Source organism: Symphalangus syndactylus, chromosome 20 (assembly GCF_028878055.3).
Source record: "Symphalangus syndactylus isolate Jambi chromosome 20, NHGRI_mSymSyn1-v2.1_pri, whole genome shotgun sequence".
Classification (NCBI taxonomy): domain Eukaryota; kingdom Metazoa; phylum Chordata; class Mammalia; order Primates; family Hylobatidae; genus Symphalangus; species Symphalangus syndactylus.
In genome coordinates this window covers 39511646-39538487 of record NC_072442.2, presented here as the reverse complement: position 1 = coordinate 39538487, position 26842 = coordinate 39511646, and the positions used below count along the sequence as shown (strand labels likewise).

The 26842-nt window shown below is 52.9% G+C and overlaps 1 long non-coding RNA gene and 1 pseudogene across 2 annotated transcripts; both read left to right on the top strand.

Moving 5' to 3' along the window:
* The first annotated feature begins 5 nt into the window (after positions 1-5).
* Positions 6-6732, top strand: LOC129469641 (uncharacterized). 2 transcript variants are annotated; one of them, XR_010118165.1, is made up of 5 exons: positions 6-316; positions 1529-1661; positions 2212-2329; positions 4153-4271; positions 5854-6732. It is a non-coding gene; the product is annotated as an uncharacterized lncRNA (long non-coding RNA). The 2 variants fall into 2 exon arrangements; XR_010118166.1 differs by lacking the exon at positions 4153-4271.
* A 5805-nt stretch (positions 6733-12537) lies between these two features.
* On the top strand, positions 12538-25677 carry LOC129470334 (TBC1 domain family member 3G-like; annotated as a pseudogene).
* The last annotated feature ends 1165 nt before the right edge of the window (positions 25678-26842 follow it).

The following is a 26842-nucleotide window of genomic DNA, read 5'->3' as shown; positions in this document are numbered from 1 at the left end:
GCTGTGTGAGTCCCACATTGTTGTTGGGGACATTGGCAGTCAGGGATATAGGAGGCCCATATCCCGGGCAGAGGGCCTGCTGGGGCCCCTTGCTGGGAGAAGGGAAGACGCCCGAGACTTCATTCATGAACTGTTGTGCAGGGGATAAACTCTTCCTACTGACTTCCTATTGAACCCCCGTTTCACTTCCCATGTCTGTGTAGAGAAAGCTCACCACGGAGGAATGTGCTGTCTTCCTTTGCCTTCTGCTCTGGCACCAGCTCTCCACCCTCTCCTCTATCTCAGGAACACCTGGCCTCAGAGCTCAGAGGAGGAGGTAAGCCCAATCCGTCTGAATCGTTATCTTATTCCTTCCGGCTTCAATCTGGCTCCTCCTGGATCTTGAACCCTTCCCTGTGGGTTAAAAGGCCATAGTCTTTTTTTTTTTTTTTTTTTTTGAGACGGAGTTTCACTTTTGTTTCCCAGGCTGGAATGCAGTGGTGCTATCTCGGCTCACCGCAACCTCCGCATCCTGGGTTCAAGTGATTCTCCTACCTCAGCCTCCTGAGTAGCTGGGATTACAGGCATGCGCCACCACGCCTGGCTGATTTTGTTTTTTTTTTTTTGTTTTTTTTTTCTTTTTAGTAGAGACAGGGTTTCTCCATGTTGGCCAGGCTGGTCTTGGACACCCAACCTCAGGTGATCCGCCCCCCGCCCCTGGCCTTCCAAAGTGCTGGGATTATAGGTGTGAGCCACCGCGCCTGGCAAAAGGCCATAGTTCTTACCCTGCCAGCATGACTGTCTCTGGGCCTGGCCTGGTTTTGACAACTCACCTGGGGGGCAGAGAAAACCCAGCCAACTGGTACAACTTAAACCTTTAGGGTGAATTTAACATTGTCTTATCTCCTGCCCGAACAGACACCTCTACAGAGCAAACATGTCGTGAGATAAGGCCACGGATGAGGTTTGATACTGTCCCATTAAAGACTTGGGAATATTTGGAACTCAAATCTCTTGCCTTGAGTGGCAGCACTGGCTTTCAAGGGCTGGAAAGAACTTTAGAGAACATTTAATCCATCATCTCATTGTATTTTTTTTTTTTTTTTTTTTTTTGAGATGGAGTCTCGCTCTGTCGCCCAGGCTGGAGTGCAGTCGTGCAATCTTGGCTCACTGCAACCTCTGCCTCCCGGGTTCAGGTGATTCTCCTGTCCCAGCCTCCCAAGTAGGTGGGATTACAGGCACCCGCTACCTTGCCTAACTAATTTTTGTATTTTTTAGTAGAGACGGTGTTTCACCATGTTGGCCAGGCTGGTCTCAAACTCCTGACCTCAGGCAATTCACCCGCCTCGGCCTCCCAAACTGTTAGCATTACAGATGTGAGCCACCGCGCCCAGCCAAATCATTGTATTCATTTTTGAAAGTATTTATGGAAGGCCTGCTGTATAGAATGCATTTTGTTATGTATTTGGATGACACAAAGGCATATAATGTACATAAGTAAAATCCTACAAGGCCTGGCCCTGTCCTTCCTCTCCTACCTCCTTTCTAGCATTCCTGGCCTCCCAACAAATTGCTTATAGTTCTCTGCAGACCCCACACTGTCCTACCTTTGTGCCTTTCCTCTTCCTGGAAGGTCCTCCACACCTCACAGCCCCCCTCTACTGGCTGGCTCCTACTCACCGGTGAGTCTCAGCTTAGCTGCTGTAGCTTCAGGAGGCCTTGACTCTCTCAGACTGGGTTAAGAATCTCCCTCCCTCCCTCCCATCCTTCCTTCCTTCCTTCCTTCCTTCCTTCCTTCCTTCCTTCTTTCCTTCCTTCCTTCCTTCCTTCCTTCTTTCTTTCCTTCCTTCTTTCCTCCTTTCCTTCTTTTCTTTCCTTTCCTTTCCTTTCTTTCTTTATTTTTCTTTATTATTATTATTACTTTTTTTGAGATGGAGTCTTGCTCTTGTTGCCCAGGCTGGAGTGTAATGGCGCCATCTTGGCTCACCGCAACCTCTGCCTCCCGAGTTCAAGCGATTCTCCTGCCTCAGCCTCCCAAGTAGCTGGGATTACAGGTGTGCACCACCACACCTGGCTAATTTTGAATTTTTAGTAGAGATGAGGTTTCTCCATATTGGTCAGGCTAGTCTTGAACTCCTGACCTCAGGTGATCCACCTGCCTGCAGCCTCCCAAAGTGCTGGGATTATAGGCGTGAGCCACCGTGCCTGGTCATCTTTCCTTTCTTTCTACAGGGTCTTGCTCTGTTGCCCAGGCTTTAGTGCAGTGGTGTGATCACAGCTCACTGCAGCCTTGATCCCCAGGGCTCAAGCAATCCTCCCACCTCAGCCTCTTCAGTAGCTGGAGCTACAGGTACGTGCCACTACACCTGGTGAATTTTTTAAATTTTTTATTTTATTTTATTTTATTGTTTGGTAGAGGCAGGGTCTCACTATGTGTTGTGGACCTCAGGTGATCCACCCGTGTCGGCCTCCCAAAGTGCTGGAATTACAGGCATGAGCCACCGCGCCCAGCCTGGCATTTATTCTTGATTAAAAATTGTCAGCAAACTAGGCGCAGAAGGGAGAACTTCCTCAGCCTGGTAAAAACCTATAGCTAACATCACACGTAACAGAGAAAGGTTGAATGCTTTCCCCCGAAGATCAGCGATGAGGAAAGGATGTCCATTCTCATTATTTCTAGTCAACATTATACTGGAGGTTCTGGCCCATGAAATAAGGGAGAAAATTTTAAAATACCCATATTGGAAAGAAAAAGGTATAACTGTATTAGCAGACAATGTAATCACTTATATAGACAATTCAATGAAGCCTATAAGAAAGCTAATTGTGATTTAGCAAGGTTGCAGAATTCAAGATCCATGTACAAAAATAAAATATATTTCTATATATTAGCAACTAACAATCAGAAATGGAAATTTTAAAAATAACATATACAATAGCAACAAAATGAATGAAATATATAGAGATAAATATGGAAAAAAGTGTGTGAGGCTCATATACTAAGAACTATGAAATATTGCTGAGATAAATTCAAGAAGACTCAAGTAGATAGGATGATATTCATGAGTTAGAAGGCTCATTATTAAAATATCAACTATCTCCAAATTGATCTACAGATTTAATAAAATTCCAATCAAGCGGGGTGTAGTGGCTCACACCTGTAATCCAAGCACTTTGGGAAGCCAAGGTGGGAGGATCGCTTGAGCCCAGGAATTTGAGACCAGCCTGGGGAACAACATAATGAGACGCTGTCTCTACAGAAAATAAAAAAAAATTAACCAGGCATGGTAGTGGATGCTTGTGGTTCCAGCTACTTGGGAAGCTAAGGTGGGAGAGTCACTTGAGCTCAGCAGGTTGAGTGTGCAGTGAGCCATGATCACACCACTGCACTCCAGCCTGAGTGACAGAGTAAGATCCTTTCTAAAAAAAAAAGTTCTGATCAAAATCCCAGCAGCAGTTTTTTTGGTAGAAATTGACAAGCTGATTCTAAAATTCATATGGAAGTCATATGGAAATGCCAAAGACTTAGAATGACCAAAATAACTTAAAAAAAAAAAAACATGAGAGTTAACAATACTGATTTCAAGATTTATTATAAAGCTACAGTTGTCAGGACAGTATGATATTAACATTAAAATAGACAAATGCATCAGTAGAACAGAAAAAAAGAGCACAGAAATAGAACCACACAAATATGAAAAATGGATTTTTTATACATGAGAAAAGGCAATTCGGTGGTGAAAGTAAAGTCTTTTCAGCAAATCAGACTAAAACAATCTGATACCTTTATATGAAAAAAATGAACTTGTATCCATACTTGCACCATATACAAAAATTAAAATGAATCACAGACCTAAATGTAAAACATAAGACTATAACACTTTTAGAGGAAAATCTTTGTGAACCTAGGTTAGGTAAAGATTTTTTAGATACCACACCAAAAGCATAATCCATGAGAGAATAAAAATAATAAGTTAGACTTCATCAAAATTAAGAACTTCTCTTTGAAAGGCACTGTTAATAATAAAATAAGCCATCGAGGAGAAAAATTTGCCAATCACTATCTGAAAAAGCACTTGTACCCAACATATATACAAAGAACTCTCAAACTCAACAATAGAAAACTAACACAATTTTTTTCTTTTCTTTTCTTTTTTTTCTTTCTGGAAACAGCGTCTCGCTCTGTCACCCAGGCCGGAGTGCAGTGGTGTGATCATAGCTCACTGTAACCTCAAACTCTTGGGGCTCAAGTGATATTCCTGCCTCAGCCTCCTAAGTAGCTGGAACTACAGGTATAGACCGCCATGCCTGGCTATTTGTGTGTGTGTATAGAGTCATGGTCTTGCTATGTTGCCCAGGCTGGTTTCCAACTCCTGGGCTCAAGCAGTCTTCTCACCCTGGCCTCCCAAAGTGCTGGAATTACAGGTGAGAGCCACTGTGCATAGCCAACAATCCAATTTTTTAAAAGGGCAAAAGATTTAAACAGAAAATTCACCAAAGATACATGGAGGGCAAATAAGCACATTAAAAGATGCTCAACGTGGGCTGAATGTGGTGGCTCATGCCTACAAATCCCAGCACTCTGGGAGGCTGAGGGGAGAAAACTGCTTGAGGCCAGGAGTTCAACACCAGCCTGGGCAACACAGAGAGACCTCATCTCTACAAAAAAAATTTTTTTAATTAGCCAGGTGTGGTGGCATGCACCTATCGTCCAGCTGAGGTGGGAGGATCACTTGAGCACAGGAGTTTGAGGCTGCAGTGAGCCATGACTGCGCCACTGCACTCTAGCCTGGGTGACAGAGCAAGACCCTGTCTCGAGAAAAATATATATATGTGAGGTTTGCAGCCAGTCGCAGTGGCTCATGCCAGTAATCCCAGCACTTTGGGAGGCCAAGGCAAGTGGATCCCTTGAGCCCAGGAGTTCAGAACCAACCTTGGCAACACAGAGAAACCTCATCTCTACCAAAAATACAAAAATTAGCCAGTTTTAAAACCTGGTCTGAAAATAAATAAATAAATTAAAATTTAAAAATAAAATTAAAAAAAAATTTTAAGGCCAGGCGTGGTGGCTCACACCTGTAATTTCAGCACTTTGGGAGGCCAAGGAGGGCAGATCACTTGAGCTCAAGAGTTCGAGACCAGCCTGGCCAACATGGCGAAACCCCATCTCTACTAAAAATACAAAAAATTAGCCGGGTGTGGGGGTGCACGCCTGTAATCCCAGCTACTTGGGAAGCTGAGGCAGAAGAATCGCTTGAACCTGGGAGGTGGAGGTTGCAGTGGGCTGAGATCACACCACTGCACTAAAGCCTGGGCAACAGAGCAAGACTCTGTCTAAAAATATATACATATATATGCATACATAGGTGTGTGTGTATGTGTATATATACATATATACACACATATATGTGAGGTTCATATCAATCACAAGAGCTTACCATCTTCAATGGCATTTTGGATAGCACGAAGTCTGTCTCTTATGGCATCCTTGACTTGTGTGAGAGTATGCTTATTTGGTCCTTTAACCAACAAGGTAACAGAGCGAGGGTTAACACACTCCTCGATAATAAAAGTGAACTTTTCTTCACCCTAAAGGGTGGCACAAAAATATATAACTTTAATATTTAACGTCATTATAAAATCAACAATTTATACTAGAATACAATCTTCATTTGAATTTTTCTTATCAAGCATAACTAAAGATATGTTTAAAAGGAGTTAAGTTATATCTGAACTCCTTTAATTTAGGTAGATAAACTGTAAAATCTGTTCCGTGAATTAGATCTCAAAACACAAAACATGAAATAAAAGGTCAAGTAGTATTTTTCTTTAAAAAAAGGAGCTTAGTATTCACTTTATAACCACTATTCACAGATATACTCACTAATGTATGCTCAGACACAAGACCAGCATGTCCCAAGCAATCTACGATGAGATCTTCAAAAGAAGATCTTCGGAGCCCTCGCCAGAATCACACTTAATGAAGAGTCACAGGGAGAAGACGTCCATACACGCATGACGAGACAGGCCTGGAACAGAGCCTTCCTGCACAGCCTGAGAAGGGACCCACCCTGCTGACACCTTGATCTTGTACCCATGGCCTCCAGTACTGCGAGATGGTAACATTCTGTTGTTGAAGGTGCCCAGTCTGTGGTACTGTAAAACAGCCCTAGGAAACTAACACAGCCTGTTAGCCCACAGATGGTGGAGAGATGGAATGCTCAGTGGAGCTCCAGGCTTACTGTCTACAGCTCCCAAAGTGCGCTACCGCACCCTTGGGTGGGTGAGGTATGCAAGGTAATTTTGGGTGGTGCAGGGTGAATAATTTCAATTGACATAATAATGTGTTTATCTTACTGGGTAAATCAGGGGTCCCCACCTGTTAGGAACCAGGCTACACAGCAGGAGGTGAGCAGCCAGCCAGTGAGCAAAGCTTCATCTGTAGAAACAGCTGCTCCCCATCCCTCGCATTACCGCATGAGCTCTGCCACCTGTCAGAGGAGTGGTGCCGTTATGTTCTCATAGAACCCAACTGTGAACTGCGCATGCCAGGGATCTAGATTGCGTGCTCCTTATGAGAACCTAATGCCTGATGATCTGTGACTGTCTCCCATCACCTCCTGATGGGACCATGTAGTTGCAGGAAAACAAGCTTAGGGCTCCCACTGATTCTATATTATGGTGAGTTGTGTAATTATTTCATTATATATTACAGTGAAATAATAATAGAAATAAAGCACACAATAAATGTAATGGGCTTGAACCATCTCTGCATCATCCCTTCCCCTTCTCCCAGGTCCATGGAAGAGTTGTCTTCGAGAAAACTGCTCTCTGGTGCCAAAAAGTTTGGAGACCGCTGATGTAAATGTTTCTAAGAATAGTTAAGCAACTTAAGCTTTACATGCTATGAAGAATACAGGTTTAAATGCTAATAAAAATAGGTGCAAATGAAAACACTCTTTCTGTGGTCCAGGGAATCTTAACCATTCTATCAGAAAGACTTGCAGCTTGGAGCTGCAGCTGCCCTCCCACATCCTGTCCACTGTAAAGCCCTGCAACACACTCACACACACACATGCACATACATACACATGCATATACTTACACACACACATGCACACAGATGCACATACATAAATACATTCACGTGTATATACCTGCACACACACACGCACATACATACACAGGCATATACCTGCACACACACACACACACACACACACACGCTGTGCTTCATGTCCTCACTAGGGTGGCCTGGGAGGAAATGCGTGTTTTTAGGAGAAATGAAGACAACTCAGGCCCCTCATTCTCCTGGTGTTTGCACAAGTGTCTTCTCTGCAGACCATGCTTCAGTCTCTTTCTTGGTTCTCCCTCTTACTGAAAGAGAGAAGCAGAGACCCGGCACATACTCGGCTGCTTAGGGCTCAAGCCAAGTTCGCAAGCTTCCTGGGGAGCCTAGTGAGATGAAGGCACTGCAGAGCTTCCCCAAAAGAGGCGTCGGCTTTTCATGGATCCTTGAGCCCAGGAAGGCGATAGGTGAGACATCACAGTTCATCAGAAGACACAAGCAAACTCCGGTGAGAAAGGGCAACGGTCAAAGATTTTATTCTCTCGGAGAAGGGGTTCTCGGGCTTTAAGCAGGAGGCAGAAGACTTTATTGCATGCGTAGTTAGGTGATGGCGACCTACGGTTTTCACTGGGAACTGGGATCGAGAGTGACCTGACCTCCTACTCATGCTCTTCTCTCCCTGTCTCTCTCTCTGCCTTTTGCATCTCTCTCCCTCTCTCTCTCCTCCTTTTCCTCTCAGCCTCCTCTGTCTCTCTCCTTATCCCTCTTCCTCTCTCTCTCTGTCTCACTCCCTTCTCCCCATCTCTCTTTCTCTCTCCTTCTTTTCCTCTTCTCTCTCCCTCCTCATCTCTCTACCTGCCACTGTTCAGGCTCCTGGGGCCCCACGTGGATGGGCGGACACAGGACTCCTAGGCTACCTTTCATAGCGCAAGCACAGGGCTGCAGGACCTTGGTCCCCACCTCCCAGCATCCTCGAAATGAGGGGTGTGGGGTGTGCCGTGCTCTCCTGAGTGGGCGCCCCACACTCCAGGAAGCAGAAACTGCAGGTCGCAGCTGGCTCGAGTGGTGCGCCCACAGGAAGTGGGCTGCCAGCTCCCATCCTGTGATCTGCTGAGGCCAAAGCAGAGGACAGCAGCCCAGGCCCGTCTGTGCAGCAGGGTGGGGGTGGGGTGGGCTTGGGGGTGGGGATGGGGATGGGAGCCACCAAGGCAAACTGGCCCCTGGCTTGCTTCCTACCCTGCACCCTGCCATGCAGGGCCTCCTCTCCCACCCCTACCCCTGTCTGCCCCATACCTAGGCTCCAGAAGTCTCCCAGGATCCAGGAGCTAAGGGCAACCACTGGGTTCCACAGCCCCTAGTCCGTGAGTCAGCCACCCCTCTGCGTGCTGACAAACCTTGGCTCTCATGTCCCACCCCAAGCCAACCACACAGCCCTGTCCCCCCACCAGCATTATTACCGCCTCCTGATTTTAGCCGTGACAGCCCTGCTTCCTGGTAACCTTGCCCCTTCCCACCCTGGTCCAGGCAAGTTCGAAGGCCAGCGCCCTCCACCCACCCTTCCTGGGGGCCACTCTACTATCTCCTTGCCCAGATGTCTTCACCTGGCTTTACCGAGATAGAATAAATAACAGGGATGAGGCCCCGGGCTCCGCCAGGAAGATGTGCCAAAATATTCTCCATTTAGAAGCAGGAACAGTGATGGGGCCTATGGATGACCCCAGGATTGTCACCCAAGCAGCAAGAAGGGCAAGGAGCCCGGTGTCTTGGCCTTACCAGGGGAGGTCGTGGCCAGGGCTTCAAAAGGCCCTGGAGAGGGGTGGGCAGGAGAGCAGATCCACCCTCCTCTTGAGGAAGCAGCCACCACCCCCAGGAAGAGCAGATAGGGGCACACAGGGAGAGTCCCCACGTGCTATAGAGCAGGGCCAGCAGATCTGTACTCAGCCTCAAGGGAGCTGCAAGATACACTGAGACCCTCACAGATTTGGCTCTGTGTCCCCACCCAGAACTCATCTGGAATTGTAATCCTCCTGTGTCAAGGGAGGAACCTGGTGGGAGGGGATGGGATCTGGGGACAGTTTCCCCCCTGCTGCTCCCCGATAGTGAGGGAGTTCTCAGGAGAGGTGATGGTTTGAAAGTGGGGCACTGCCTGGTCCTCCACTCACTCCCTCCTGCCGCCTTGTGGAAAAGGTCCCTGCTTCCCCTTCACCTTCTGCCATGATTGTTAAGTTCTCTGAACTGGGAGTCAATTAAACCTCTTTCCTTTATCGATTATGTAGTCTCAAGTATTTCTTTATAGCAGTGTGAAAACAAACGAATACCCCTTCCCTGAGGCGCCTTCTCCTTAGGCAACCAGCTGCCCCCATGCTCCTCCTCTGCCCCCTGTTCTTTCTTTTCCCCTCATGAGGCCCAAGTGATAAACAGGGCCAGCCCCAGCCTACCGCAGGCCTGTTGGCTGCTGGAGAGGTCGGGCTCCTTTCCTCTCCCCGAGCCTGCCTGATATGCTTTCTGGATCCTGGAGAAAACTGACCCACTATTCTCATACTGGTGCAACATCTTCCAAGACCACAAAAAGCTGTACCTTTTGAGCCAGTCTTTTTTCTTGTCTCCATTTGCTAGGGCTGTTATTGGGACAGTCCTAGAGGGTCGTGCCAATGGATGAGTGGATGGATGGACAGTAGTCCAGGGATGATGTCCCTGTCTGTCCTGAACTGGGCCCTTCCTCCAATGAGAAGCCTTCCTGAGTGAGTATATACAGTCATCCCTTGGTATCCACGGAGAATTAGTTCTAGGGTCCCCGGGAATGCCAAAATCCATGGATGCTCAAGTCTCTGATATAACATGGCATAGTACTTACATATAAGCTATGCACATCCTCCCGTATACATTAGACCATTACTAGATTATTTATGATAATGTAATACAATGCAGAAGCTACAAAAATGGTTGTGATACTGTATTCTTTAGGGAATGATGACAAGAACAAAGTCTGCACATGTTCAACAGAAACATAACCATCCAATTTATTTTCTGAATATTTTCCATCTGCTGTTGCTGAATCTACAGATGCAGAGCTCCTGGATACGAGAGCCAAGCGTGCTTTGAGAGTAGGGTGGGTGAGGTTGCTAATGAGTACAGGGGAGCAGGTGTTGATCAGGAGGGCCCTGCACTGGGGCATCTGGACGTCCTGCCTCAGGACTTGAGACTCCAGTTGGACGGCACAGACAGACTCAGCCCAGGTCAAAGCCCTCCCCTTGCAGGTTCATTTTATCCCAAGCTCTTTCTGGCCCCTGGAATTTGGCATCCCCTAGGCCCTGGGTGGAAGGACAGATGAGCCAGGTTTTAGATAACATGTCTAGAAGAGTGAGCCCCTACTGTGTGCCCGGCACTTTCCCCACAGGATCCTCTAGCTAGAATGGCAAGGGTCATGGAGAGAAATACGCAGTTAAAATGTCAGAAATGAAAAAGCAATACCATTAGAGACGCTAAAAAGACCATTAGGTAATAGTATTAGCATTTGTATTCTGAGATCCAACAGCAGCAGTCACTCCCCTCCACCCCTATGTGTATCCCAGGACCACCCTGGGCGGGGAGGGCTGAGGTTAGGGAGCACCCACAGATGCTCTGATGCTGGCCCTGGGCCTCGGGGCTGACAGTGATGAGGAACTGGGTGCACACATGAGTGGGGCAGCCGGGCCTGGCCAGAGAAGCAACACACACGTGCACAGACGTGTTTACCCACATACGCGTGTGCACACACGTGCACAAACACATTGCAGGCAGGCATGTTGACGCCTCAGGCAGCGGTGGACCCTGACTCTGGGCCCTGCTGACCCGGGCAAGGCCCCATTGTGATGTGTGCCATGACCTCAGAATGCCATTGGTGCTTAGCACCTATCCGCTGTCCAGCCTGCCTCTGTGTTCTACGGCAGTTACACACAGGCAGTGGTGTTTGTGAGCACCAGTTTTCTGGCTTTCTCCCTGAGGTTTTCTCCCTGAGAGGCATACATAACCCAGGCCAGCTGATCAGAATCAGGTGAGTGTGACCTGCTCTCTTCCCTCCAGGCTGACTCGGGGACAGTGGCTATGGTACGGGCGGTGTTGGCCTCTGGGCAGCTACTGAGAAGGAGGGTCATCCCTGAGCACTCACAGGGAGCCCGTTCTACACTGCCTGTGTAGACGATTTTCTCTTTCGTCCTCACGGTGGCTTCGTAGAGTGGGTGCTGTTCCCGAATGTACCCATTCGACAGATGAGACATCTGGGGTCAGAGAGGGGATAACCGGCCCGAAAATCCAGACATGACCCTGGGTTTTGCTCTCAGCCCCGCTGTGTGCCATGCTAGACTTCAGGCCTCAACCCTGTGACCTCCCTGCTCTAGATCCCAAATCTGCCCAGATTTCCGAACCCGGTGGGGCAGAGCCTGGCCCTGGCAGAGACACTGGGATGGATCCACTGTGGGTGGGGAGGAGGGAAGGGTCCTCAGAACACACCTGGGGCCTAAGCTGCGTCCTGATGGTCACTGTGGGACCCACTAGACACACATGGTCCCTTGTCTGGGAGTGGCGTGGGGAGCCTTCTGCCCTTGGGCAGTTGTGGAAAGTGAAGGAGCCCTGGAGGGCTGGCTGAGGGGAGACTATCTTCCCTTGTGTTCAAAGGGGTCCAGGCACTGGGCTTCTCCCCAAGTATTTCTTATTCTGTCTGGCCTCGCTTTCCTTTTGCCCTGAGTATTCTCAGGAGGGATGGTCCATCTAGATGTTCTCCAGGAGCAAGGACCCACTGTTCTTCATCAGTGACCCAGGAAAATGAAGCCCCCTCCTATAGGGACAGCTCAGAATGGTGGAGTCCACAGTCCCTCCCCGAGAGATGTGGTTTCCATGAGCGCAGTGGCTGCTTTGGAGGCAGTAGATCATTTTCATCCCTCATCCCCAAAACCAAACACACTCCTGCTCAAATGGCGTTATTCCTAAAGCAGCTTCACTGATTAGACCGAAGGGCCACGGTAGCCCAAGTGATGAGCGAGGTAGAACGGAGCAGTCAGGAGAGATCTTGTTCCCCATAGGAAACTGGGTATCTCTGTGGCCCTGAGTATCCCAGGAGGCCGATCGTACAGAGACCTCTGGTGCCTGACCCCAGTTCGCATCCACAACCCCGGAATAGCCCATCACAGGCCCTTCACCCTTGGCAGGTGGACACCATTCAACCTGCCAGGGCAGGTATGTGCCCGTTTCATGGCATAAGGGGAAAATGGGATTCTCTGTCCAGGTCCCACTCTTCTCGAGTCCTTGGGAAGATGCTCACCCCTGCTTGCTGCTTCAGACTGCAGAGACCCATGGAGGTGTGGGCCACGGGGTTTGGCCCCTTTTTACCAGAGTGCAGTGGTGGAATGAAGGTTACACAACCAACCAGCATCTGGGAGCCTGGCGGGAGCGCTTCAGGTGTTCTCCGAAGCTGTTGGGTACAGTGTAACCTTTAGACAATTTTGTCTCACAGGATGGATGTGGAGGATGCGGATAGTTGGCAGGCGCAGGAGTGAGAGGACATCATCAGAAAATATGCAAAGGTACAGTTCGGTCTGCTTCTTGGAGGGAGGCCTCTTCCAGTGCGCCCTGGTCAAAGGGTCCTGGGTTCCCTAGGAGCACAGAGCAGGGACGGGTGGCCAATACCCCCAGGCCCTTGCACCCTTTACCTTGGACCCCTCACCAAGGCTCCCTCTGGGTTACAGGGGCACCGAGCTGGGCTGCCAGAGGACAAGGGGCCTGTGCTTGTTGGGATCTATGGCAACATCGACTACTTGGGGATTATGCAGTGAGTCCTCTGTGCTCCCCTTACCCCTAAAACATCTGTCTCAGCTCAGGGATGGGTTTGCTTTTAGAAAGGCCATTCTGACACAGGACATGTCTCGCCGGCTCAGGTCAACCTCCTTTCCAGGGTCAGAACTCCTCCCTGGCTCCCCTGCAGGTCCAACCCGTGGTTGTTGTTAGGCCAGAGGTACAAGGCCCATCTAGGGAGCCGGTGGGAATGGAGACTGGGCTAGGTCAGGCCCCTGGGCTCTCAGCAGTTCTGTCGGCAAGTCAGCACAAGAGGAGCGGGGCAGCCTGAGGGTCTGGCCCTGTCTACCAGGAGACAACCCCAGTGAGATCCAAGGGTTGTGGCCACAGGGTGAGGAGACACCTGGCCCAGCCTCGGGGCTGTTGTCCAGCAGGTCTGTCAGAGCCCACCTGCCCCTGTCCTCCCCCATTTCCCTAGAGTTACAGCCCTCACTGTCCCCATGGGGAAGGGGGAAAGGTGTGGGGACAGTGGGGGCTTTGGCCCTAAGAGAATGGGGGAGAAGATGGGCAGGGCCCCACTCTGGGCATCTCAGGGTGAGGCCGGGGAGGCAGCAGGGCTTGGGACTGAAGACGCTGGGTCTGGTGCTGGGAAGGGATCTGGGGCCAGGTAAGAGGAGCCCAGCCTGAAGCCCATCTTTCAGGGATCAGAGGATGGAGAGACAGCAGATCCCGGGGGGACGTAGGGTGGGAGGGAGCTGATGAGCCATGCCACTTCTGAAACGCAGGGTGTGTGGCTCAGATGCAGGGAGAGGCAGGTGGATGCCGGGAGGTCAGAGCCTGCAAGAGCCTTGGGGCTGTCAAGTGGGATGGGCCCCTGGTGCTCCCAGAGTACACCGGGCAGCTCTCAGGGCATCCTCCCTTGACCCTGGCGGGGTGATGTGGTCGATCCCTGAGGGATTCCTGTCAGGGCCCGGTCGCCCACCCTGGGCGGCCCCATCCCATCTCAGGGCTGACCTTTCTCAGCTCCAGCAGAAAGCACCACCTCGAGTCCAGGATGGGCAGCCCCATTGTGCAGCCTGACCACCCCCCACGCCAGGGGCCCCGGCAACCCCAGCCAGGCTGTCCCTGCACTCCTTCTTCTCCCAGGTCCTGCCCCTCCTGGGAGTCAGCCCCACAGGAAGGCCCTTGTCCTCCCTTCCCTGTGCCTTCTCCTGGGCTGAGCCCTGAGCTGGGTAGGGACAGAGCCAGTCCTTTCTGGGGATCGGCTCCCAGGCTGGGGCGGCTCCAGGCCCTGTGCAGGTCCTCAGCTCTGCCTGGGTTGCCTTACAGTGAGACGGAGCTGCCTCCTCTGACTGCGCGGGAGGCAAAGGTAAGAGCCTGATGCATGGAGGGGCTGGTCCAGGGACGTAGGGACTGGGTGGGTGGGCAGTGAGGCAGAGGAAGCAGCTGGCCTGGGTGGTGGTGGATGAGGACAACACTCTGTCACTGGGAGGGGGAGCAGAGACCTGACCCCAGGTTGATTTAACTTTGGCAGTTTGATAAAATTCCAAAGTGAGAACCACAGTCCTGGCTTGGGGGTGGCTTCCCGCTTGTGTTGGGACCCCACCTAGAGGCTGGGACCTAAGACTGGTGTGTCTGTGGCCTGAGGATGGCACATCCCGGGGTCCCAAAGCCAGCCCACTGGTGCTCATTTGCTCAAAGGCTGTCAGCCCTTAGGGTCTGCCCTTCCCTGGCTCCTTCCAGCTGGGTCCCACCAGGGCTCCAGAGCCCAAGACCCAGCATCCACGGGCAGCTCTGGGAAGCCCAGCAGCTCCACTAACTCCAACATTCCTCACTTGACAGCGAATTCGGCGGGAGACAAGGAGAAACAGCAAGTGGCTGGAGATGCTGGGCAAATGGGAGATGTACAAGAACAGCAAAAAGGTAATGTGTGGAGGGAGAGGCCCCCAGAAGCACTCTCTGCAGAGACAGGGGACAGGCACCCATGGCTGTGGCCTGGCACCGTCAGCCTCTCAGAGGGCGCATGGCACACTGTCCTTGCCCAGAGGACTGCAGGCCTGGTCGCCAGATTGCCTGCCTATTCGTGCAAGCGTCACCTTGCTTTAAGGGAATCTGAATCTAGGGCTGGGACCACCTGGAGCTGAAGGCTAGGGATGCCCTGGTGACCCGAATGAAGAAAAAGGTTCAGATCAGAGTTTGACTCTGAGTGTCCATCCACTCTTTCAGTCCTGGGAAGGGAGACCCTGTCCCAGCTCGATCTCACCTCTACGGAGGAATCATGGGGCCAAAACCGACAATTCCCAGAATCCACGGGCTCTGGTCCTCACTGGGGTCACCCCGTGGCCTGTAACACCAGACTGTTTTCTGCCCACAGCTCATAGATCGCACATACAAGGGGATTCCCAGGAACATCCAGTGCCGGGCATGGTCAGTCCTCCTGAACATTCAGGAAATCAAATCAAAAAACCCCGGCAAATACAAGGTACACTCAGCCAGAGCACAACAAACGGGACAGGCCGTGTCAGGGGCCCAGGTCTCCAGCTGGAGGGAACATCAAACCCACCCTGGGGGGCATGGGGGAGGATGGTCAGATGCACATCCTGGGCATGGATGGTGGCATAGTCACCACAGACAAACTCGGCTCTGGTAACCCTCCCTGGCTTCAATAACAAGCCAAAAAGCAGCTTTCTGCAGAAGGAAACCTTCCTTCTTTCCTTCCTTCCCGAAGTGCTGACCGTGGGCTGACTGCCATTTGGGGCAGGGAGTCTTCCATGTGTTCTGAGGCTGCTTCCTCCTCTTGGCCCTGCCCTACAGCTCATGAAGGAGAAGGGCAAGAGGTCATCTGAACACATCCATCAGATCGACCGGGATGTTAGCAGGACTCTCCAGAACCATGTCTTCTTCAGGCGTCGATATGGAGCCAAGTAAGCCTACGGGAGCCACAGGGTCCCAGCGGAGATGGGGTGAATGAGAGGGATGGGGACTTCCCTGGAGCAGAAGCCAGGGTCACCCAGGAGGGATGACAGAGCCACCAAGAGCTCTCCTGGCCCAGGGAGCAGCCGGCACCATGAACCGAGCACCTCCCTGGTTCCAAGCCCTGGGCCAGGCTGGAACATGTGGGGCCGGAACCCAGGAGGATCCTGAGGAGACAGAAAACAGCAAAGAAAATCATGCACAATGGTGAAAGGTGCTCTCCCTGACCCACGGGGACCCGTGGTAGGACCTACGGGAGGGTGGCAGGATGGAGGGCCCATGAGCCTACCCAGACAACACTGACAGCACCAAACGCTGGGAGAATTATGGGTCCTGGAAACTCTCATCCAGGTCTGCTGGGAACATGACATGGCACAGCCACGTTGGCAGCCAGTTGGGCAGTGGCTCACAAAGCTCAATGGACTTGAACCAAGTGTCCCCAAGGTGTCACAGATATTGAACACACTGATTTGGAAACTGACATCCACATGAAACCTGCATGCCAGGTTCACTGCTTGATTCACCGTCACTCACACACCGAGCCTTCGGGGACCGCCTTCAACACGGGCATGGGGAGAGCAAGGCTGGTCCTCCCTTCAAACAGAAGACCCAGCGAGAAAAGGGAACGAGCCAGTGATGCCCGCACGGACGTGGGTGGATCCTAGATGCATTTTGCTAAGGGAAAGAAGCCAGACCCAATAAGCTACCACAGTAGCATTCCCATTCCTAGGCCATTCTGGAAAAGGCCAAACCACAGGGACTGAGAAGCAGTCTGGGTGGCCAGGGGCTGACGAATCGGGGAGAGGCTGGGTGCATAGGGGCCACTCTGGAGACTTGGAGGATGAAGGAGTCACTCCAGGAGGGGCTGGAGTGGTGGCCGGGAGACTCTGCACATTGGTTTGGAACTGTGGAGGAACTGTACACCCAGAGACTGAACTGGCGTGTGTGCAAACTGGAAAAAAAAAAAATCATTCGGAGTGAAATGGATCGGTCAACTCACTGTACAACTGGGCTATTTGCATGTCACAGATGTGGCTTTTACTGAAACATTTCTTCAACAGTCTCAGGTCCTGAAGAGCTCACTGCTTTTCTGGTGAATCATCTGAACGTGAAATGGGATTTGTTGTTAGGATTTGTAGACAAAGTGAAACAAACAGCATCTGCACAAACCAAACCATAGCCCCCTTTCTCTGTTTCCTAGGCAGCGGGAACTCTTCTACATACTCCTGGCATATGCGGAGTATAACCCGGTGAGTATTCCCGGCAGTGAGGTTCCCGGGCCGTATTTCCATATTCACAGGAGTGGGTGTCTGGTGGGGGTGTCGTTGCTTCTTTTAAAGTTGGTATTTGTGACCCACCAGGTTATAGGAGGTAGAATTCCAGCTCCCCGCTGGCATAAACCTCCAAGCAAGGGGGTGGTGTCAAGGGGTCAAGCTGAGACACAAAGGAGTTGGGGCCTGGACTCCTGGGGTCACCTGGGCCTGACCACCACCACTTATCAGAACACGAAATGACGCCCTCCTCCTGGGGTTGCCCCAAAGCCTGGGAGCTTGGCAGCGTCACACGCAGGATGGTGGTCTCAGGAGACATTTTGGACAAGGTGCTGAAGTGCCTGATGGACTTGGCTCTTGTCATGAAATGAATTTGCATCCTGAGGAAGCCTCTTCTTCAGAGGAAGCCTGTCCAGTCACCTCTGCCCTCTTCAATGACATGAATCCTCCCAGGTGACCTCAGCCCTCCCAGCTGATGTCCTTCCATGGTGACTCTGGCTCTTGCAGGATGTGGGCTACCGCAGGAACCTGAGCCACGCCGCCGCCTTGTTCCTCCTGTATCTGCCTGAGGAGGACGCATTCTGGGCACTGGTGCAGCTGCTGGCCAGTGAGAGGCACTCCCTGCAGGGTAGGTGAACAGCTGCCCCTGGGGCCTCACGCAGCCAGACCCGGGGACGGCCACTGTGGCCAGGTGATCTCGGCTTTCAGCCAAGGCACCCTCCTTGTGTCGCCGGCTCGTTGGGAGCCTTTAGGACGTCTCTGCTGAGGGTCCCACAGGAGTCCGCAGCTGGCCCCCCACAGCCCAAGTCAGACACCTTTCAACCCCATCAGCAGAGGGCATCTCATCCTCCCGTGGCCACGCTCTGTGTCCCGGAGCCACGGCCTCCGGCTCTGATTCTGTGCAGCCGACTCTCCCCTCCCTGAGAGTCCTCCTGCCCTCCAGCTGCCGGGGCTCCTGCTGCCCTTGGTGCACACGAATGGGCCGACCAAGCCCGGGTGGCAGCATCTTCCCATCCCGTGTCCCCTGGCCCGACCCCACTTCCAGGAGATGACCAGGAAGCCCAGTACCCACACTGTTCTGGCTGCCCTGTTGTGGCCTCAAAGTCAGGCTTGCCCCTTCTGCACCCTGGCCCAGGAGGCCTCCAGGGGAACCTCCAGCCAGGCTCCAGGGGATGTTCCCGCCCCACCTCCCCAGGGTAAAGGCCGCAAGGTGGGGTCACCAGATGGGAGGGTGGGAAGCCTTCGGGTTTGGGGGCCTGTCAAGCTGCCCAGCTCTTGCAGCTGATGGCTCCACATCTTGGGGGAAGGCTCTGATTTCATGATGGGCTGGGGGCCTCTCAGGATTCCACAGCCCAAATGGCAGGACAGTCCAGGGGCTCCAAGACCATCAGGAGCATGTGGTACCCACGTCACAACCCAAGACCATGTGGCATCTGGTGAGTTTATGGTCCCCTCGGCTCTTCCCCAGAGGCCCTGCATCCCATGGGGCTGGAGGAGCAGGGGGGCTGGAGCCCCTCGTGGGGCTGGTGACTGGCTGAGTCCCAGCCAGGGCCTGACCTGGGATGCCGGGTTCTCCATGGGCTGGGAGTTGGTTTCCTTTCCTGCCCTGGAGGAGACAGAGGCACAGGGATGGCGCCCCAGCTCCCGCAGAGCAGGGCAAAGGGCAGTGTGTCCACCGAGAGTGTGGGAAGGGGACGGTGTCGCGGGGAGCCCTGGACACTGCCCAGTGTTCTGCACTAGGCACAGGTTCTTCAGAGGCCCTGGAAGAGGGAGGTTTTTAGGGCAGCCCAGTGGCCTGAGCACCTCTGTTGCTCCCATCAGGACCAGGACATAGACGCTGGTCTATGCGGGCAGCATCTCTCGTTAGGCTGGCTTCTCTGGACGTTAATGAAGGTAAGGTGGCACAGGGAGACCCTGGCTCAGGGACCCTCCTTGCCCGGCAGTGCCCTGCTTCCTTAGTCCGGCAGTCTGGCTCACCCCCAGCCCACAGGAGGCTCAGGCGGGTCCCCGAAGGACACGCAAGCAAAACCCTCTGCCCAAGAGGGGTCATCCCAGGGCAACGGCTGGGGCTCAGGCCCAGCCTCATGGGCAGACTGGGCCAGGACCCGACTTGAGAGGGCTCAGGGAAGCCTCAAGCGCTGGGCAAGCCCCTCTCTCCAGGAGCCACATCTCCACTCATATGAGTGCCCCCCATGAGGAGCTGCAAGACCTTGCCTGACCTAGCGTCCTGGAGGGCCCAGGCGACGCTCATGGGGAAGGCCACTGACTCTGGGGACTGAAACCCCAATGGGCACAGCTCGAACCAGCAGCCCCAACCTGGAAGGGCCAGGTTCTCCCACGCCTGCTGTCTCCACAGATCTCTCTCAGGCTGACCCTGCGCCTGTGGGACGTTTACCTGCTACAAGGAAAACAAGCACTGATGCACATGACCACCATTGCATTCGAGGTGCAGAAGAGTAAGTCTACGTGTGCCTAATGGGGCCTGGGGAGCCCCGGGGTCAGACCCCGACTGGCCCAAGGGCAGCTTCCTCACACTCTCCTCACGATCCCCTGTTCTGGCTCAGAGGGAGGTCTGGCCAGGTGGGCCGGGAAGGGCACTGTGACAGCGAGCCCATCCCCCACATGACCCAGATGAAAGTCAGGAGTGTGGCGGGCACTTCCCTGCCCAGGTCGCCCCCCAGTCACAGCCTCCTGTGCACATCTGGACCCCTGGGGTGGCCACAAAAGGATCCAGCACCACCCAGTGAGAGGCTGAAGTGGCCATGGGGTACGGGCTGGCCCCCTCCCAGGGAACTCTCCTGGCCTGATGTCCACCCTGTCCCTAGAGCGCCTCAAGGAGACCAGTTCCGGCCTGTGCGCATGCATCGCGAGCCAGTTCTGCCATCACTGGGCCAGGGATGATGACACGGTGCTCAAGCACCTCAGGGCCTCTGTGAACAAACGAGGGAGGAAGCAAGCGGACCTGCCACCCCCAGGTGGGCTCCAGTGCCGTGTCCCCTCCCATGTCACCCTCTGGGGCAGTCAATAGTGGGGGAGTGCCTGGGACCCACAATCCTACTACCTGGGCCTTCCTCTTCACCTTTTCTTCCTCCTCTTCCTCCTGGACTCTAAGAAAGTACAGGAGGCCCACCGGTCCTCAGGGCAGGCACTCAGTGCCTGTGTACTGGACGTGTTGTGCACACAGGAGGGGGATGTGAGCAAGACCCTCCCTCAAGCCCCCCCACTTTCCACGCTCTCCCCCTCACAGGGCCCTCAAAGTTACTAGAGGAGCCAGACCCATTTGTGGGAGACGCTGCCTCTCCCTGCAAGCACCCACAGCCTCAGAGAGCAGCAGAGGCCCCTCATTCCTGCACGCTCCACCAAGGTTGCCAGGACAACAAGCCTTAAGCCAGGGAGACAAGGGAATTGGGGGTCCCTGACCCCCAGAGCATTCAGGGAGAGGGCACAGGCGGGACCCCGGGCCCAGAGCCAGAGCCAAGAATTCAGCCCGATGTGGGAACAGTCAGTCCTGGCATGGACTGGGCAGCCCAGGAGGGCAGAGGGTGACCCACGTCCGGGCCCAAAAACCCACTGCAGAGATGGGTCCCCATGTGAGGTGGCAAGGGGCTGGGTGACATCCAAGGACCCTCCCACCTGAGTTCTGACTGGGGGCTGTATCTCAGGCCCAACAGCCCTGGGACGAATGTGTGTGGCAGGAAACCCACAGCCAGTCCCAACCCTGGGGGCAGTCCCAGGAGCCACCCGCCATGCCACGACAGCTTCCCCACGCCAGGCAGCACACACCCCCCCTCTGGGGTCAGCAGACTACAGGCTTGTCCTCAGTGTCAGGCCACGGGGGCCACAGAGAGACCCCGAGGACTACAGAGATGCAGGCAGGTGGGGCCCAGCCCGGAAAGGCCTGCATGAGCTCCCTGGAGACGCTGACCACGTCTGTTTTCCTTTCAGCCAAAGCCGAGAAAGGGTCCTCGGCACCCAGGCCTGTGCCGGCTTCACGTGGCGGCAAGACCCTCTGCAAGGGGGACAGGCAGGCCCCTCCAGGCCCACCAGCCCAGTTCCAGCAGCCCATTTGGTCAGCTTCCCCACCAAGGGCACCCCGTTCTTCCACACCCCGTCCTGGTGGGGCTGTCTGGGAAGACACCTACCCTGTGGGTACTCAGTGTGTGCTCAGCCCGGCCCTGGCTCAGGGAGGACCTCAGGGTTCCTGGAGACTGCTGCGGTGGAACGCCATGCCCTGTCTCCCGACGGACCTGGATGTAGGGGACCCTTGGTTTCTCCATTATGATTTCGAACAGAGCTGCAGGGTCCGTGCCATATCCCAGGAGGACCAGCTGGCCACCTGCTGGCAGGCTGAACACTCTGCCGAGGGAGTGAGATTGGCTTTCGCCAAACTGAACAATCTGGGCATGGACTTCCGGGCCCTGCAGTGCACCCAGCAGTGATTCCGACCAAGACACCTCCTTCCCAGCTAGGGACGAGGAGCAGTGCACTCCCACCTCAGGGCCTTATTATTTAGTTAATAGGATTGTACTCATGTTACATTTCTCAATTTTTTTTAAGAGATAAAGTCTCACTCTGCCACCCAGGCTAGAGTGCGGTGGTGCAATCATGGCTCACTGCTTCCTGGAACTCATGGGCTCCAGCAATCCTCCTGCCTCAGCCTCCTGACTAGGTGGGACTATAGGCACACGCCACCGTGCCTGGCTAATTTCTTTGACTTTTCTCTAGAGACAGGGTCCACCCATGTTTCCCAGGCTGGTCTCAGACTTCTAGACTCAAGTGAACCTGAACCTCCCGCCTCGACCTCTCAAATTGCTGGGATTACAGGTGTGAGCCACCACACCCGGCCTTAATTTCTTATGTGCCATGCTACTACAAAACATCATTAGGGCTTCCTTCCCCTCCCTCCCTCCCTCCCTTCCTTCCTTCCGTCCCTCCTTCCTTCCTTCCCTCCCTCCCTCCCTCTGTGGCCCCCGCTGCAGTAAACTCCCTGGGAAGAAGTGAGGAGCACCTCTGCCCGGCTGCCCCGTCTGGGAAGTGAGGAGCGCTTCTGCCCGGCCGTCACCCCGTCTAGGAAGTGAGGAGCGTCTCTGCCCGGCCACCCCATCTGGGAAGAAGTGAGGAGCGCCTCTGCCCGGCCACCCATCGTCTGGGAAGAAGTGAGGAGCGCCTCTGCCCGGCCGCCCCGTCTGGGAAGTGAGGAGCACCTCTGCCCGGCCACCCCGTCTGGGAAGTGAGGAGCACTTCTGCCCAGCCGCCCCTTCTGGGATGTGAGGAGCGCCTCTGCCCGGCCACCCATCGTCTGGGATGTGAGGAGCGTCTCTGCCCGGCTGCCCCGTCTTGGAAGTGAGGAGCACCTCTGCCCGGCCGCCACCCCATCTAGGAAGTGAGGAGCATCTATGCCCGGCCGCCCCGTCTGTGAAGAAGTGAGGAGCGCCTCTGCCCGGCTGCCCCGTCTTGGAAGTGAAGAGCCCCTCTGCCTGGCCGCCACCCCATCTAGGAAGTGAGGAGCGTCTATGCCCGGCCGCCCCGTCTGTGAAGAAGTGAGGAGCGCCTCTGCCCGGCTGCCCCGTCTTGGAAGTGAAGAGCCCCTCTGCCCGGCCGCCACCCCATCTAGGAAGTGAGGAGCGTCTATGCCCGGCCGCCCCGTCTGTGAAGAAGTGAGGAGCGCCTCTGCCCGGCCGCCCCGTCTGGGAAGTGAGGAGCGCCTCTGCACAGCCGCCCCATCTGGGAAGTGAAGAGCGCCTCTGCCCGGCCACCCATCGTCTGGGATGTGAGGAGCGCCTCTGCCCAGCCACCCCGTCCGGGAAGTGAGGAGCCCCTCTGCCCGGCCGCCACCCCGTCTAGGAAGTGAGGAGCACCTCTGCCTGGCCGCCCCGTCTGGGATGTGGGGAGCGCCTCTGCCCAGCCGCCCCGTCTGGGAGGTCTACCACAGAGCCAGAAGCAATGTGGGGGCTGGATGTGGTGGCTCACGCCTGTAGTCCCAGTACTCTGGGAGGCTCAGGCGGGTTGATCACTTGAGGCTAGGAGTTCGAGACCAGCCTGGCCAACATGGCGAAACATATGAAAAACACAACTGTCAAACCAACCAACGAACCAAGCGACAACAAAACAGGTCTACCCTGGAGTCATACTCTAATTTTTTCTATTTTCCTCCCTTTCTGATCCTTTATCCCACTTTCTTTTTCTTCCTCTTCCTTCTCCTTCTTCTTTGTCAAATAGAGGATTGAGTTATTATCATTGATCCATACAAAGTCCCTCTCTCATTTATTTTCTTTAATTCCCACCCCCCATTTCTATTCCCCGTCTTCGCATGTGCAACCTTCCTAATATGTTTGATATGCATCTTTTTGTTAGTATGTACTTTTAGAAAATGTTTATTGTTTTGTGTGCAAAAATAAATAAATAAATAAATAAATAAAATAAAATAAAAATAAAATAAAAAAAAAACCGTCATTATGAGGGGAAGTTGGATGGAAGGTGCAGGACGACGCTGTAGTGCCTTTACAATATTTCTGTATATCTAAAATCATTTCAACAGGAAACATTTATTTCAAAACGTGAAGGTTTTGACGACACCATGAGCCTGCCTTTGTACTTTAAACTCATGGAAGGAGAACCACCTTCACGTTTTGAAATAAATGTTTCCTGTTGAAATGATTTTAGATATACAGAAATATTGTAAAGGCAGGCCGGGCGTGGTGGCTCATGCTTGTAATCCCAGCACTTTGGGAGGCCGAGGCGGGTGGATCACGAGGTCAGGAGATCGAGACCACGGTGAAACCCCGTCTCTACTAAAAATACAAAAAATTAGCCGGGTGTGCCGGGCGCGGTGGCTCACGCTTGTAATCCCAGCACTTTGGGAGGCTGAGGCGGGCGGATCACGAGGTCAGGAGATCGAGACCACGGTGAAACCCCGTCTCTACTAAAAATACAAAAAATTAGCCGGGCGTGGTGGCGGGCGCCTGTAGTCCCAGCTACTCAGAGAGGCTGAGGCAGGAGAATGGCGTGAACCCGGGAGGTGGAGCTTGCAGTGAGCCGAGATTGCGCCACTGCACTCCAGCCTGGGCGACAGAGCGAGACTCTGTCTCAAAAAAAAAAAAAAAAAGAAATATTGTAAAGGCACTACAGCGTCCTCCTACACCTTCCATCCTGCTGCCCCTAATAATGATGTTTTGTAGTAGCATGGCACATAAGAAATTCAGGCCGGGTGTGGTGGCTCACACCTGTAATCCCAGCAATTTGAGAGGTCGAGGCGGGAGGTTCAGGTTCACTTGAGTCTAGAAGTCTGAGACCAGCCTGGGAAACATGGGTGGACCCTGTCTCTAGAGAAAAGTCAAAGAAATTAGCCAGGCACGGTGGCGTGTGCCTATAGTCCCACCTAGTCAGGAGGCTGAGGCAGGAGGATTGCTGGAGCCCATGAGTTCCAGGAAGCAGTGAGCCATGATTGCACCACTGCACTCCAGCCTGGGTGACAGAGTGAGACTTTATCTCTTAAAAAAAAATTAAGAAGGCCGGGCGCGGTGGTTCACGCTTGTAATCCCAGCACTTTGGGAGGCTGAGGCGGGCGGATCACGAGGTCAGGAGATCGAGACCACGGTGAAACCCCGTCTCTACTAAAAATACAAAAAAATTAGCCGGGCGTGGTGGCGGGCGCCTGTAGTCCCAGCTACTCGGAGAGGCTGAGGCAGGAGAATGGCGTGAACCCGGGAGGCGGAGCTTGCAGTGAGCCGAGGTTGCGCCACTGCACTCCAGCCTGGGCGACAGAGCAAGACTCTGTCTCAAAAAAAAAAAAAAATTAAGAAGTGGGTACAATCATATTAACTAAATAATAATGTGAACTATTATCTAAGGTTATGAAGGTTATAATTATCCCATTTTTGCCTAACTTCTCATACCTGTCCTAAGATCCCACCTGGGACTCACTCTCTGCCTTCAGCTCATGTCTCTTCAGCTTCCTCCACATGGTCCAGCAAACACGCACCTGATGAGCTGATTGCTCATACACAAGGATAGACCTGTGGGCAGGGATTTTCAAATTTATACAGTAAATGAGTTTTCCATGGTGTTCCGGAGAGCACTCTTTGAGAAACACTTTGACAGTGAATCTAGGCCTCGATATCCATCAGCTTCTGTAGCTTGAATTTTGTTCAAGCTCAGTGAACGCTTGCTCTGCCGGGTGCATGTGAAAGGGGCAAGGATGAGTAAGCTGCAGATAAAGAAGACAGGACACAGAGGGTCTGTCTAAGCTCTGTCCCCTGCCTTCAGCACTGACGGATCAAATCCAACTCTTAGGGAATGGTGGCCACGTGCTGGGCCAGCCCCGGGCTCTGAGGATCTGACAGTGAGTGACGCAGAGCCAGGCCTTGCCCGTGGGGAGCTCTCCAGCATACACCTCCCTCTCCCCTCACAGCGCCCTGCAAAGCAGGCGTCAATGCCATTGTTAATGCACAGAGGAGGAACCTGACTGTTAGACAGAATAGACAGTAAATCCATTTAATAGTAATCATATTATCCAAAAAGAATGAGGCATATTTATGTGACATGGGAAGATCCACAACTAATGTTAAATGGTAAAAGATATAAAATGTTATGCCCAATAAATTACTTTCTGTGAGAGAATATATGTTAATTTATGCAAGTGGCGCCAATGTGGAGGGTTTATGCTAATTTCATTATACCTCACAGACAGACCTGGGCTCTCCCACTCATTATCTGTGTGGCCTAGGGTAAGTCATTTAACTGCTGTAAGCCTCAGCTTCTTCATATGTCAGGCAGTGATACCCTGACTACTCTGCAGGGTAACTCTGAGATTTAAACGTGATCATCTCAGAATATGCCTGGCAAACAGCAGGAGCTCAGAACTTGATGTTTTACTCCTACAGCAACTGCTGTAGGGATAAAAGCTAATGCAAGAGGTTGGCAAATCCTTATATATATCAAATATTGTAGAAACATAACTACATGCTACTATTTCTTCAAACCCTCCCCTCACCCTTTTTTTTTCCCTGAGACAGAGTCTCACTCTGTTGCCCAGGCTGGAGTGCAGTGGTGCCATCTCGGCTTGGCTCACTGCAACCTCTGAGTCCTGGGTTCCAGCGATTCTTGTGCCTCAGTCTCCCAAGTAGCTGGGATTACAGGCATGTGCCACCATGCCCAGGCAATTTTTTTGGTATTTTTAATAGAGATGGGGTTTCTCCATGTTGGCCAGGTGGGTCTCCAGCTCCCAGCCTCAAGTGATCCGCCTGTCTCGGCCCCTCAAAGTGCTGGGTCAAACCTCTTATATCCAGTAAAACAGCCTCACTGGGTCAATGTATATCATGTGGCTGCCTAACATTTTTACTTTATAAAAGATCTTCCTGAGGCCATTTGAAAGTATGAATCAAAACACTTTGGCCAGGTGCAGTGGCTCACGCTTGTAATCCCAGCACTTTGGGAGGCCAAGGCGGGCGGATGACGAGGTCAAGAGATCGAGACCATGGTGAAACCCCGTCTCTACTAAAAAATACAAAAAATTAGCCGGGCGTGGTGGCAGGCGCCTGTAGTCCGAGCTACTCGGAGAGGCTGAGGCAGGAGAATGGCGTGAACCCAGGAGGCGGAGCTTGCAGTGAGCCGAGATTGCGCCACTGCACTCCAGCCTGGGTGACAGAGCGAGAGTCCGTCTCAAAAAAAAAACAACAAAAAAAAAACACTTTATGAACAGGGCCACAGGTTTGTATGAGGCTTGTCAGTGGACCTCCAGGATGAAGACCAAAGTAATTGTGCAATTTCTAGTGGAATAATTGAC